General features: G+C 34.9%; 1 protein-coding gene across 5 annotated transcripts in view; it reads right to left on the reverse strand.

Annotated features, from left to right (window-relative positions):
- LOC123316592 (ras guanine nucleotide exchange factor Q-like) overlaps positions 1–15,774 on the reverse strand; it is a 141,792-nt gene that overhangs the window by 777 nt on the left and 125,241 nt on the right. The window lies entirely within an intron of this gene.

A 15,774-nucleotide genomic window follows, 5' to 3' on the forward strand; every position in this document is an offset into this window, starting at 1 on the left:
AAATTGAGTATTTTGATAAGGAAACGTGTCACAAAAAATTTTTGAATTTCTCTTATGAAATCACAGTACGAAATGTTGGTATTTGTTGTACCTAAAACTTATACGAATGCAGCAAGATCGGATTTGTTGGGTTCTCTGGTTCTTATCGCAGAGATTGGACTGAATTTTCACGAAAAAGAATACACCAAAATTGCTCAAGTTAATAAGAAAAAGATCTTATATATCAGTGAGTTGTGTTAATTTCGATAATTATTTACTTATTTAAGAATAAAGATAGTGAATCCACAACAGTACCAACTGAATTAAAAATTAAACAAAAATATATTCACACATATCTTAATTAAATTCTTGATCCCCTAGTTAAGAAAAGAAAACATCTCTCAAATAGAAAATTGACACAATACATATGGATACGATTGGATAAATTTCTTGACTTGACAAAAATACAAAAAAAAAATGTACGAGTAGAACATAAGATACACTTTAACCCCAGAAAATGAAAAATGAAATCTTCTCAGTGAAGGAGTTCCCATTTCAGCCTTTTCTTAAAAACATTCAAGGATGGGCTGAACAAATCAACACAGGACGTCATAGTATTGTAGCAGGTGACCACTCTACAAAGAGGAGAATTCTGAATAAGATATGTTAAAGGTGATTCTAGAAATCTTGTTTTGAGTGTTCTAAGAAACAAATATAAGAGAGGGGAAACATTGAAAATATACCATTAAAACGACAACAATTTATCTTTTGTTTGTTTTGATTTACTCTTACTGTTTAGTTTTTTACAATCTGATGGGTTGGTCTATCAATTTTCTAAGTAGCACTGATGAAATATTCTTCACACCATTTCCGAGTGAAATAGTTATATAGGCTTAATAATAATAAGTCATTGCAAACCCCTTGAAGTGGCCGCAGAGCTCTGGACCATCAGAGATGCATATTTGCAGCATGATTGAACGCAGCAGGCAACAGATTCATCATTTATTGCATCAAAGCGTTTTAATTTGCGTATGATCCATCTCAATGGAGTTCTGAAGGAAATCTATTAAAGATCTCATTAAATGATACTGATGAACAGCTCGATGATAATATCTTATTTCGAACTTGGCAAAACGTTTCTTATGTCCTACTCACTGTATAATATTACTTCATTATTGCACGCATAACGTGTCACGATAAGGATATTTAGAATGCTAGGAGTTCATACTCCTGTTTTTTTTCAGGAATACATTGGTGTATACTTATTTTGTGCTTAAGCGTATCACATTTTGTGACAACCGACCATTTGCAGAGGAAAATGATGCAGGCCATATATGCAATAATTATTGGCCTGATGTTGTTATTTGAACAAATTGTTGTTATTCACCCGATTTTGAAGTATTCCAGAAGGTTGAATAGGAAAATTTCTTCTCACTGCAACTTATAGGCAATTTTACAATAACGAATATAGGTACACTAAAAAGGACTTCGAAATTCTGAGCGTATTTATATAGATTCTATACTCCTTTGAACTTTGATACTGTGTCAAGAAACAGATTAAAACTTCTCTGAGAGGTATTATGCAAGGAATCTTCATGCATACAGGAAGTGAGACTTCAAGTTCAATATTTACATTACCTACGCGTTTAAACGCCAACTGTTGTACGCTACTAAATTACTTTTCGCAGTTAATAGAGAATCTATATCTGAGCAACCTAAGAATTATAAACCGTACCTACTAATTAAAGTCTTATTAATATTAATCATACTGCCAGTAATACTAGTAGGCTGAGAGAAAGCTTTTTACTATGCATTGCCTTAATTTGTGTTGTGGAATAGCTTCTTTTGCGCAGAGATGGATCAGCTTTGAAATTCCCCTATATATGAACTTGAAAGGTTCTTCATTGTACGAGGATGTATTGATATCTAGTTAGCATAGACCGGTTCCATGCATAAAAAAAATATTGCGTTACCATAGCAACGAGCAATAACTCATAAGAAGTGTCAGTGTGAAGTTTGAGGTCAGAAAAGTAAACCAGAGTTACGCAACAAATTAAAAGAAAGAAGATGTCCACCGAAATTGTGTAAAGCGAAAAATTGGAGTATCGAGCCATCATCAAGTATCTGTATTTAAAAGGGTTAAGAGGTAAGCAGATTTACGAAGATATGCTTAATATCTTTGGGGATCAATGTCCTTCGTATGCGATCGTAAAAATGTTTGAATATTGATCAAAAGCGTGCAAGGGTAGAAGCATCACGTTCGATCTGTGCTCGATTTGGAAACGATGTAGACTTCTTAAACCGAATTCTTGCAAAGGATGAGACTTGGGTACATTTATACGATACAGAAACAAAGCAAAAATAGATGGAATGGCGACACTCTGGTTCTCCAAGACCTAAGAAGTTTCGTGTCCAAAAATCTGCTTGAAAAGTTCTTGCTTCAGTTTTTTGGGATTGCCATAGAGTAATCAGTATTGATTTTTTGGATAAGTGTGGAACAATAACCAGAGATTACTATTCGACATCACTGACCACTCTAAGGGAAAAAATTAAAGAGAAAAGACGCGGAAAGCTATTCAAAGGTGATTTGCTTTTGCAGTACAACGTCCCTGCACACAAATCTCATGTGGACATGCAAAAAATTCGTGATTTAGGGTTTGAATTACTAGAACACCCTCCTTATTCACCAGATTTGGCACCATCCGACTATAATCTCTTTCCTCAACTGAAAAAAAGTTTAAAAGATCGTAAATTTTTTTTTAACGAGGAGGTAATGGAGGTCTGGTTTGCTGAGCAAAAAGAAACACTTTTTTTCAAAGGTCTAAAGACGTTGCAGGTTCGCTGTAATAAATGTATCGAATTAAGGGGAGAATATGTTGAGAAATATTGAGGTTCTATAGTACCTACGCTAAGAATTTTTCAATATATTCTCGTATACTCGTCTGCAAGTTGTAGAAATCTATTTTGCCTGTTATCATATGGTAATGAAATACTGACGTGAAAATTCATGGAATAAGCGATATATCTACGTATATTGTTGAAAAATTCTTCCCAATACACCCCTGCACTAAGTTCAGCAATTTCTGCTTCAATATCTAGTTTATTCACTGATGAATGAACAATATATAGGAGCTCTCAACAAATTGAGGAGGCATTATAACAGGCAGTCAGTCCGGTGCAAAAATATCGATCTTACAGTGCGTAATAAAATCTGTTAACATGCTATGACATTATCAGACATGCTCTTCCGTGTTGTCCACTCCACCAAATGATTTCCAATGGGTTAGGTCTACGTATATAATCCGTAGTAAAGACCAATAATTTTCTTATTCATTTGATATTATTTCGATGTGTTGCTGAGTTAATGCGATTTAAATTATGTTTTTTCATTTGCATCATTGTCGGCAATGTTCTTCAGGCAAATGGTTAGGTTGAGATTGTAGAAAATTACTTCATTGGAATGATGTCTAAAAGGATTTCTACTCTCTGCTTATTCAATTCCGGAATGCTTTGAATTAATTTCAGAAGCCCAAATGCAGAGAAAATCTTATTATGTTTATAAAAAATTTAAATGGACCATTTATCAAGTTCCTAACCTCACATTTCGACATTGACAGATAGCGCTATGGCGTGAGTAGCTGAACAATTTCTTGGTTCGAATTTAAAATTAAAATATTCACCTCTAACACCGGCAACATTATATACCGCTAGATAAGGTGGAATTAAAGTTAACATTAGCATCCATTGTGGGCAAACGTTGTTACCAGCAATTGTTTGCTGGTAACACCTAACACGTTGAGCAGGCACGAGTCTAATTTAATGCCATGCACGGCATCATCTTGCCTGCAGTATGAACAAGATACACACGTGGTTTGATAGAAAACGAACAGGCAATTATTGGCAGTAGATACGAATTATTTCAGTCAGCTTTGAAAAAAATAGTGAAAGCCGATTTTGGCGGCCAGAGAGGTTAGTATAGTGTACCAAAATTTTGAGCAGCAGATCTGCATCTTGCGAGAGTTTGGGTGGTTTCAAGCTGAACATATCGGAACAACGAAATATATCTTCAATTTTAAATTCGATCCACTGAACGTCGGAAAAACTGCCATTTTTGACACCCTGTATCTTGATAGGGCGCATATTTTCCTCAAGTTTCTTCTGTACCTGCATTTGGAATCTTCAGTAAATATCGTGTATGAAACACATCAAAAGAAGATTACCCTGACATGCACGTAAAGAAATGTATGTTCAAGGCCTGGCATTCTTCATTATAATCAAACGAGCCTCTTTCTGACCACTGCCCTATTCCAACAATTACTTGTAGCGAATAAATCAAGTCTGAATTGTATTAAAATCATCTTACAATCAGCAGCTGAATTTAATAATGATATACGACCCAGGCAGAAGAAGCTGGACTGCCAGGCCTACGCTGACCGACGGTTGAACAGATGGCCGAAATATACAGGGGAAGGCACAAACAAGCATATCTGAAGTGGCAATTTGACCACACATTCTCAATATGCTTGAATTCTGCTCAAATAAAATTTTAATTAATTCATTTATGCCTATACTTCATTCAAATTTATTTTAGCAGTCGGTTGGCCATGAAATAATTTTCTCAAGTTTTTGTAACTAGAACGAAGTTAGGTTGGCACTCATGAAATGTCGTTAATGTCATAACGCCGTTGCCACAACTAATATCAATTTTTATTACGAAAATTCGAAAATGCCGAAGGTGATTGAAAAAAGAGACAGGGTTTCAGGAAGTGCTATTTAGAATTCAAGTCCGCTCATTCAAATAGTTATACCCTGATATTCTAAAATCCACAATACGTCAGACGGTAGCGAACATATTCAAGGTAAGAGAATTTATATAATGTTTCATCTGAATCTAAACGACTTATATTTCAGCTGAATATTTCCACAATCAGAAAGATTGTGAATGAAAAGTATGACAAAGATTTTCCTTCTATTGGGAGACCCAAAAAAGTGGTGGCATTTGGGAATTTCATGTTTGAGTGAATTAATGCGAAAAGTTTACTACAGGATTTTCGATGAATGTCATCGGAGAATGAGTTCCCTAAAATGGATTTTTCTGTTTTTCATTTGACTTGTCCTATACAATGTAAATGTCTTAAGGTACTAATAAATACCTAATTATTATAATTACATCAATGTATTAAGATGAATAGCCACAAATACGCGCAAGTTGCCGTGTTACTGTTTATCCATGTGAATTTTTTGTTCAACGGTGAAGTTTGAAGTTGCATCTGAACTTGAAACTTCCTTCAACTCCTTTTACTTATATTGATGCAAGATGATTTTTATTGAAAAATTTAACATTCTTGTAATTATCTGTTTATTCCTTCGGGAGATACCCATTGCCAACCACTGCATCATATGCATTTCATCTTCGGGTTAATATTTTTGAAATCTACAAATGATGTAAGCCAAAGAAGATAACGAACATTAACTCTCGTCAAGCTAGTGCATATTATGATATTATACTGATCTCTTGTATTTTCCATGCAAGTAACTGGATTTGGTATGCCTTCAATCAGTTTGTATAAACTTCAATTATGTTCGTCAGATATTTTCCGAAGAGATTCGACATTGTGATAAAATACGTAATAACAGAAACTTTTACGTAGAACGGGCAACATAGCGTTGATTTAAAACCCAAAAATGTTTTGACAAGCTTCATAACCCCACATTTTCGTACTATACAGAGTGAAATGTGTCAAATTTCCATGGCCAACCGACTGCTAAAATAAAGTTGAATGAAGTATACTTCTTGTGTTAAATTCTAAATCGAATACGAAAATTCATAAACTTCTCCTCCTACATTATTGAGAACTGAATTATTGAATACAGCCAATGCAATTTCATCAAAGAAAAGTCATAACTTTGATAAATAGACGAATATTCCAATAATAATCAGATTTAAATGTGGAGACTTCAACGGTGCGTTAAGAGCGAAACTTGAAAATCTGGAAAAATCTATTATACAGGAATAGATCATCGAATAGTCTGAAATCCAAAGCTGTAGAATATAAATATACATCCCCTGTATGTAGACGGTTCTTCAATGTTGTTTCGGGAGTCACATGATCGTAAATTATTGCACATACGCCCAATCGTAAAGCAGACCTCATAACTTCGTTGTTAAGGTTTAATACACGTCATAAAAGTTGCCGGAATGGACATGGGCAACAATTTCACCCTTCTGGCCTGAATCATAATGATTACCTAGTTCTACGAAATAATATCACGAAAATTAATCAATGATTCTTATAATTATTGTTATTGAAAATATATGAAATATTGAGTTCATTACTTTCCCACCCATTAATTCGAAACATTTTGATAATACCTACAGTGCTTCATATTGAAGATGTAATTTTCTGTCAGGCACAAATGTTTTCCAAAAATGAGCCTACATAGTCGAATTTGAAAGATGAAAATAATTAAGTATATAAGACATTCAAGCACTGATTGGGTAGATTTTCTGCTACCACTGTAGCAAATAGGGGATAAACCCGATAAACCAAATTAAGTTGGTAAATATACACCGTCTTACTCCTAACTCTTAAATTCGACAGATCAAAAATTCAGTATAAAAATAATGTTTCCGAAAGTATAGGTACCTACTCATGAAATTCCTAATGAATGATTATTGTTATAATCATTCAGTTTAACTTTGTGCCTTTAGTTCCATTAGTTTAAAAACAGTATTTACTGAACATTTGAACCTCATGTATTACGGTATCTATATCGATTATTTTTGCCAGAACAGCAAAACGAATCGTCTTATGAGCAAAAGCTTTGACTCCACAATATTTGCGCTTCCATATCACCGGTTAAAATCTCGAAAGGCTCGTAAAATTTATTTTGCAATTAATTATTCTGTAAAACCATTCAGTATTGATACTCGATGGTAAAACGGAACGGAAAAGTTGGGGGAAAAGACTTAAGAAATTATAAAGCTAGGTGTTATTTACACCGTTTCACTCGACAAAGTACTCAAATTATGTTTTCCATGCTTAACTAGCTGTTGAAGTCTCCACGATGAATTGATAATTGCTGTAAAGTTTTTAGTATGTATTCTTTGATGACTTTCTACATCAGAATTTTCGTTATTCCTCAAGAATGTCTATAGTTTCCTCGCTTAACGCACTGTTGGTGTATTTTCCTTTTGAAGATTATTCTGAGAAAGTCTACTCCATTCACTTTTATTTTAGCACTCGGTTGGCCATGAAAGAATTTTCTCAAGTTTTTGTAACTAGAACGGAGTAAGGTTGGCACTCATGAAATGTCGTTAATGTCATAACGCCGTTGCCACAACTAATTATATCAATTAATATTACAGAAATGCCGAATGTGATTGAAAAAGAGAGAAGACAGGGTTTCAGGATTTGCTATTTAGAATTCAGGTCCGCTTATTCAAATAGTTATATCCTGATATTCTAATATCTACAATATATCAGACGGTAGCGAACATATTTATCGTAAGTGAATTTATATATCTAATGTTTAATCTTATTAAACTTCTTATATTTTATTATAAACTTATATTTTTTATGTGAATGTTTCCACAATCAGAAAAATGTGAATGAAGAAGATGACAAAGAATTTCATTCTATTGGGAGACCCAAAAAAGTGATGGCATTTGAGGATTTTATTTTAGGGTGAACGAATGCGAAAAGCTACTACAGGATTTTCTATTGTCATCGTAGAATAAGTTCCAGAAAATTAAATTTTTCATTCGACTTGTCCTATACATTGTAAATGTCTTAAGGGATCAATAAATATAATATATAATTATCATTATTATATCAAAGCATTGAAAATAAACAGCTATGAATACGAGCCAGTTGTCCTGTTAATTGTTAATTCATGTGAAATTTTTGTTTGAAGGTGAAGTTCCTCTTGCCTTGAAACTTCCTTCAACTATTTTGACTTCCATTGATGGAAAATGATTTTTGTTGAAGAATTTAACATTCTTGTAATTATCTGTTTATGCCTTCGGGAGATACCCATTCCCAACCACTGCACCATACGCATTTCACCTTTGGGTTAATATTTTTGAAATCTACAACTGATGTAACGTATTCAAACTTTAGCCAAAGAAGATAACGAACATTAACCCTCCTCAAGCTAGTGGATATTATGATATTACACTGATCTCTTGTATTTTCCATGCAAATAACTGGATTTGGTATGCCTTCAATCAGTTTGTATAAACTTCAATTATGTTCGTCACATTATTTTCTGAAGAGATTCGACATTATGATAAAATACGTAAGAACAGAAACTTTTACGTAGAACCAGTGGCGTACCGACATAGTTCGGGGCCTGGGGCGGCTTTTGATGAGGGGGCCCTATAGAATATATTTAAAGATGAAACTTTTCCTCAAAATTTTTTGAAGGTTAGTTTTAATGCATCGTGATGAACACCCCACATAGTAACACTAATAAGTCTTTTCACTGTCACTCAAACAGTTTCGATAACAAATATAAATTACTATCAAGCACAATGAAGGTAGCAGACAACAGACATAAATAGGTATGTTTATAATGATTTTTAATTTTAAAATTACATAATATATTTTACTCTGAAATTACATAGTTATATGTTGTACAGTAACGAGTGAAAACAAGACATACAAATTTCAATGAATAGTAAAAACAAAGAACATATTAAAATGTTTTTTTGCGAGACTTGACTTCTGAAAATTGTTGGATTAATTCGTCAAAATTGACATGTATTTTGAATGTTGACGGAACAATAACTAACTAACCATTTGTATAATGTGGAGGTCTTTGCCGTCATGGGGCCTGATAAGTTATTTAAATTTTTTTTTTAAATATGTTTGGTTTTTTTTTGCCCATCATTTGGGGGCCTATGCTGGTGCGGGGCCTGGGGCGGACCGCCCCACCGCCCCCCCCTACGGTACGCTACTGCGTAGAACGGGCAACATATCGTTGATTTAAAACCCAAAAATGTTATGACAAGCGTCATAACCCCACATTTTCGTACTATACACAGTAGAATATGTCAAATTTCCATGGCCAACCGAGTGCTAAAATAAAAGCGAATGGAGTATATGTGTTCTCCTACAAATCAAGACTTTGTGTTCCATCTCTCATAATTGATAATTGTCAAATGACGTCACTGACAGTGCCCTTTTCAGCGTCGATACACTTCGAGCTCAAAATGCCCAAAAAATTTCAGGTAGGTACCGTGTTTTCTGTGCGGATTACCTTACCTCCCTCAGACTCTGTTAATTGACCTGTCACATCGACAGGTTTGACTGCGGTGACCCATCCCAACTCGTCGAACCGCAGCATGGTCACATGCCCAGTCTGGCGACCAACCTTATCCTTTCGTCCTTTTTAGAGACCGGTAGCTAGCGGAATGCAGATGTTGTGCCCGGGTATTTCAGATCGACCACTGGTGGTCAACGCAAGGGGGCCGAGGGGGGCCAGACCGGACAGGTTGAATAACAGGGGCGGATCGAAAATTAATAATTCATGCCCACAGTATATATATTATGCGCTCGCAGTGCAAATGTTGCTCTTGAAAAATCCGATCTTTCATTAGGCGGCTGGGTTTGATAGGAAAGTTCCAGTTTTAATTTCCTGTGCAGAAACGTACTGTAGGTCGTTTTCTACGACTGAAAACTGTTTTGGTTTTGTATCTGAATAAACATGGAGGAAGTTGGTACTTACAATTTTTTCATTCGCAGGCTTTGATCAACTTCAATGGAGAGTTTTATGAGCTGTAGAGCTGTGGAGCTACTCAAAAAAATCGACTGCGGTGTTACAAAAGTCTTCGAATTATATTGAGATTGAAAAGTTCTTGTTTTATTGCAGTATTCACCTCTTGAATCTTGACCAATAACATGCATACTTATATTATACGTTTCTATGTGTTAGAAGACGTTGATTCTACTGAAACGTTCAATTTTGTTGCTTGAGTATCTATATTCAACCATATGTACGGTTCATGATTTAACTTCTAAGTGTTATGCTTCTTAGACTCACATAGAGTCGATGAGGAGTAACAAATGATACATTAAAGTTGAATATGAAAGTTTTCAATCACCTGAAGCTTTGAACAGCCCATATTGCACCTTTCAGTAACTCTTTATATGTAAATGAAGAACTTAATTGCAATTGTCATTACAACCACTAATACACATCAATGTATCTTCATTAGTTACGTTCAAGATACGTTTTTGCAACGTATATTCAATGAAACTGTATAAACGCTAACCTTTCTTGGTTTTTTTGGTTCTGGAAGTGCATATGGAAACACCAATAATTTTTTCGAATTTTTTTGTTGATACCTACTAAAACACTGACAAAGTTTATCGAGGAAGTGCTTGATTTTGATACGATTTAAGGATGCCAGGTTGATTTTCTATATAAGAAGAAACGTTTGTTGAATTCAAATCGAGAAACGTTGTTTCAGCTTTCAATGTTTGTGCAGCTATCAGGTGAAGTAACTAATAATCAACGTTGATTCAACCAGCAATCTTAACGTTACCGAAAAACTGGGTTTCAACGTAAAATACTAAATGAATATAAACGTTTTGAATTCTTGTAGAACCAATGTTAATTCGAAACGGATTTACAACGTTACATTTTGTATACTAGAATAGAACATTGGGAATATTTTGGTGATTTTTCAACGTTGATTCAACCAGCAATACAACCGAAAAACTGCGATCAACGGACAATTCAGGTGATATCTTAGAATTAATATGAAAGTTCAAAATTCTTATTTCATCAAAGTTACTTCGAAACAGGCTGAAGGATTCAACAATAAACAGCAGTTACTACACTACTTCGAGAAGAAATTACATCTCGGTTATATTTTCATTGCAGTATAAATGAACAACTCCGAATCAGCTTGAAGAAATTAACTGAATATGAATCAAAATTAAACACATTTCCTTATGATATTTTGACGGTTTGAACGTTGATTCAACCATAGCAATATAAACGTTAACGAAAAACTGGGATTCAACGTTTAATTCTGATGGTATTTCAGAATTAATATGAACGTTTAGAATTCTTTGATAGTAACGTTTTGATTTCGTTACTTCGAAACGAAATCACAACGTAACTTTTCAGTAATATTTTCATTGTGAAGATTTGAACTCAATATGAACTACAATAAATTATATTCCCGTTAATAATCAACGTTAATTCAACCAACAATATTAACATTGCCGAAAAACTGGGATTCAACCTATAATTCTGATAGTTTTGAGAATTAGAATGATCGATTAGGATTTTCCATTCACCAGCGTTACTCTGAAACGAAATTACAACGTTACATTTCAGTAATATTTACATTGCGGTACAAATGAAGAACGTTGAATCAACTTGAAGATGGAATTTATTGTTAACATATTCCCTAATGAAATTTTGACGGTTTTTTCAACGTTGATTCAACCAGCAATATGAACCTTACCAAAAAACTAAAATTCAACGTATAATTCTGGTATTACTTCGGAATGAGTATGAATTACTGTTTCATAAACGTTACTTGGAAACGAAATCACAACGTTACTTTTCAGTTATATTTTCATTGCAATACTGTGGACATTTGAACTCATTTTGAACTACAATAAAACATATTCCCGTTAATAACCAACGTTAATTCAACCAACAATATAAACGTTGCCGAAAAACTGGGATTCAACGTATAATTCTGGTAGTTTTCAGAAGTAGTATAATCGATTATCATTTTCATTTCACCAACGTTACTCTGAAACGAAATTACAACGTTATATTCTAGTAATATTGTCATTGCGGTACAAATGAGGAACGTTGAATCAACTTTAAGAAGGAACTAATTGTTAACATATGCTCTGATTAAATTTTGATGGTTTTTTCAACGTTGATTCAACCAGCAATATGAACGTTGCTGAAAAACTGAAATTCAACGTATAATTTTGATATCATTTCAGAATGAGTCTGAATTACTGTTTCATAAACGTTACCCAAAAACGAAATTACAACGTTATATTTCAGTAATATTCTCTTCCCGGTGAAAACGATTTATCGGTTTTCAACGTTGAATAATAGTTGAGTTACTTGACAATCTACAACGTTTTTCCAGGTACCAGTGTATCGAGGATTTCTCGGGTACCTTTTAAACTATCGATTCGTTCCCGAAGACAACTCTGCGCGTCTTATTTTGCCTCCGATCTGATCTGGTTCAAGCGGTGCCGCCCGACCTCAGGGGCACCGACAGGGGCGCGGCATGTGACCTGCAGCAAACTGCCGCACCGCACCCTGCCCCCCATCGGAGTATTGCGTGGATAAGTGCGTTCCAAGTTCGCCTCTCCGACGGATCTAGATTATTGGCGGGGCACTCGGGGCAGATTGAACGGAATCGCAGAGCATCGGAGGTGGGCCAAGTCGAGATAGAAGGCGTGTGAGGGATAGATGGATTTTGGGCAGTCCTGGCTGAAATCATTCATATGGGAAAGCGACAGGAGATGGTAATAGAGATAAAATTCCCAAAAAGGCGTAGAAGATTCAAAATGGTTAGGTTAGGTTTGTTCTATGAACACAGATGAACTTATGCTTCTCACATAGATGACACTTGTGCTTCGTCCCACAGATGACACTTGTGATTCAACTGATGTTCGATGGTGTTCCTTTCACAGCGAATGGAAAAATGAAATTCCAAGAATTCAATCATATCTTTTTACGCAATTTTCGGTTATTTGGGGTTCGTGGAAGTGGACAAGAGTGTAATCACCTGTTAATTCGGTCCTTCGTGACAAAACATAGCCCGTCCCAGGCTCTATTCCAAATAGTTTTGCACCTTTTGCTTAATCGTCAAAAATAGACGAAATTGAACTTTTTCGGTGATCAAATCTGATAGTACAGTTGGCAACCCTCAGACGAATCGAAGCATTTGAAATGTGGGTCTTTTGCAGAATGCTCAAGATCGTTATCGTTAGCTCCAGTTGATCACAAAGGTCAAAATAGAGAGAAAACGTAGTCCAGGAAGGAGACAACACTCCTGGATGAAAAATATCAGAGACATTAGTTCACACAGCTCAAAATGTGCACGATTTTACTATGGTCATTTTCATTAGTAGTAGTACTAGTCCAATCTAGAAGATTAGATTAGGTATTTTCAAAAATGCATAAGAGAAGACTGTCAAAATGGCTGAGAGAGGTTAGGTTAGGTTGAAAAAGGTTTGTTTCACGAACATATTTTCGAAAATGCATAGACTAAGATTCTCAAAGTAGTTTAGGTTTGGTTATGTCATTTTAGGTTTTTGTATGAAGGTTAGCTTGGGTTGGATAAGGTTTCTTGAATGAAACTGTTCTAAAAAATCCATAGGTTTAGGTTTGTTTCATGACACTTTTTCCTCAAATGATGCGCAGGTAGGGTTAGGTTAGATTCGGTTATGTCATATCAAATTTGGTTGGGTTGGGTTAGATGAGGTTCGTTATACGAAACCATTTCCAAAAATGCATAAGAGGAAATTCCCGAGATGGTTAGGTTAGGTTAAGAGAGAAGAAACGTTTTCTTTAAATGATGCGCAGGTAGGGTTAGGTTAGATTCGGTTATGTCGTATCAAAGTTAGGTTGGGTTAGATGAGGTTCGTTATATGAAACCATTTCCAAGAATGCATAAGAGGAGATTCCCGAGATGGTTAGGTTAGGTTAAGAGAGGAAGGTCTTTGAGAGTTCACTGAGGAAAGGTTTAGAGAAGGTTTGTTTCACGATACTAATTCCGAAAATGCATAGAAAAAGACTCTCGAAATGGTAATGTTAGGTTAGGAACGAATATGTTAGATCTGTTCCACGAAAGTATATTCAAAAATGTATAAAAGTGTCTGGAAATGGTTAGGTTACGTTTGTTTTCATCAAAGTCTCTCCAAAAATGCAGAAAAGACGATAAGTATTGTGGTATGAGGTCTGTTTCGGGAAACAATTTCCTTTGACTTTATCTTGCAGAAGAAGATTCTCTGAATGTTTTCAGGCTTTTTCACAAATTGAGGAAGAAAACTCGAGAAAGTTCACCAATTTCCATAACAAAGATATTCTCTGTGAAATGATTGTTGCCGTTTTCAGTTCCACGTTGACTTTTTCAGCAAGATTTCAAGATTTTTTTTCAAAAATGCCTTTAAAAACTTTACTTTGATCGACAGGCAGTAGAGTGTCCAATCTAGATCATTTGAAGGATTTCAAAGGTGGATCTGTATTCTTGTTATTCATTTCTCACGTAATTTCACCGATATTTGTGATATTTTTGAACTTTGAGCATTGGTTGGTTGGAGAAGCTTCTGTTGTTTTTACACCCCGTTTTTGAAATATATCTAGATCTCTCAAAACGTGAACAATGAAAACTCACGACGGCACAGATACAGCATCGAAGCAACACAACATAAAAACAGAATCTGAAGGAAAACTTAGGTTATGTGCCTAAGTTATGGTACTATAGTACCATTAAGTATCAAACTGGTTAATGATGGTTCAATGCTTTACAACTTTAAAGAGGAATCAGCTTACTGTGCTTTGCTCGGAGACTTCAACGATGGCACAAGCGCGAAACAATTAAATAATATCGCTTATCTAGACTATTTGTGAAATTGTATGGTTCATTGAGCCTCAAAGTGGAGAATGAGCTTCCGTTAAATCATTCTGAAACTCCAATCGGGACTAATAACCGTTTGACAGCACGTTCAGTTATCGTATCTCAGACATGCTGGTCTCGTTTTAACGAAGTTAATTATTGAAAACAAAACTGAGCACACGGCTTGCCAGTTTGTTAAGTTGGCTATGCTAAACGTAAAAACTCCCGGTAGGTACATAATTAAGGGGAGTGTTAATGGCGAATGGTATCGGTGTAATGTGGCTGCTTATTTGGAGGCAGCGTTGCCGAATCTTTGATTCTAAAATGAATATTCATGTCTCGATTATTTATGAGAACGTTTGTTTTTATGAACTTTGGATTCGATAGTTTGGTTATTTTTCGAGCAATCATTTAATCCCAGAAATATAATTTTACACAATTTATAACACTCAGAGAGTAGCAGAGTAGGTCTCAGAAAAAGATGATAACTGAGTTTCTCGCCAAAAATGTGAAACAGATGGATGGAAACATTTCGTTATGGTAAGTTTAGGTTAGGTTTGTTTCATGAAACCATTCCCAAAAATGCATAAAAGATTCTTCAAATAGTTAAGTTAGGTTTGTTTCACCTTACCATTTCCAAAAATGCGTAGAAGATTCCTGAAAAAGTAAGCTTAAGTTTGTTCCATAAAACCATTTCCAAAAATGGATAGAAGACTCTTTAAATGGATAGTCTAGGTTTGTTTCATGCATGAAACCATTTCAAAAAATTCATAGAAAGAGACTCCCGTAATGGTAAGGTTAAGTTTGAATCATCAAACCATTTACAAAAATGCATAGAAGATTCTTGAAATAGTAAGCTTAACCATTTCTAACAATGGATAATAGAAGACTCTTGAAATGGTTAGTCAAGGTTTGTTTCATGAAACCATTCCCAAAAATGCATAAAAGATTCTTCAAATAGTTACGTTAGGTTTGTTTCACCTAACCATTTCCAAAAATGAGTAGAAGATTCCTGAAATAGTAAGCTTATGTTTGTTCCATAAAACCATTTCCAAAAATGGATAGAAGACTCTTTAAATGGATAGTCTAGGTTTGTTTCATGCATGAAACCATTTCAAAAAATGCATAGAAAGAGACTCCCGTAATGGTGAGGTTAAGTTTGAATCATCAAACCATTC

Source organism: Coccinella septempunctata, chromosome 7 (assembly GCF_907165205.1).
Source record: "Coccinella septempunctata chromosome 7, icCocSept1.1, whole genome shotgun sequence".
Taxonomy (NCBI): Eukaryota; Metazoa; Arthropoda; class Insecta; order Coleoptera; family Coccinellidae; genus Coccinella; species Coccinella septempunctata.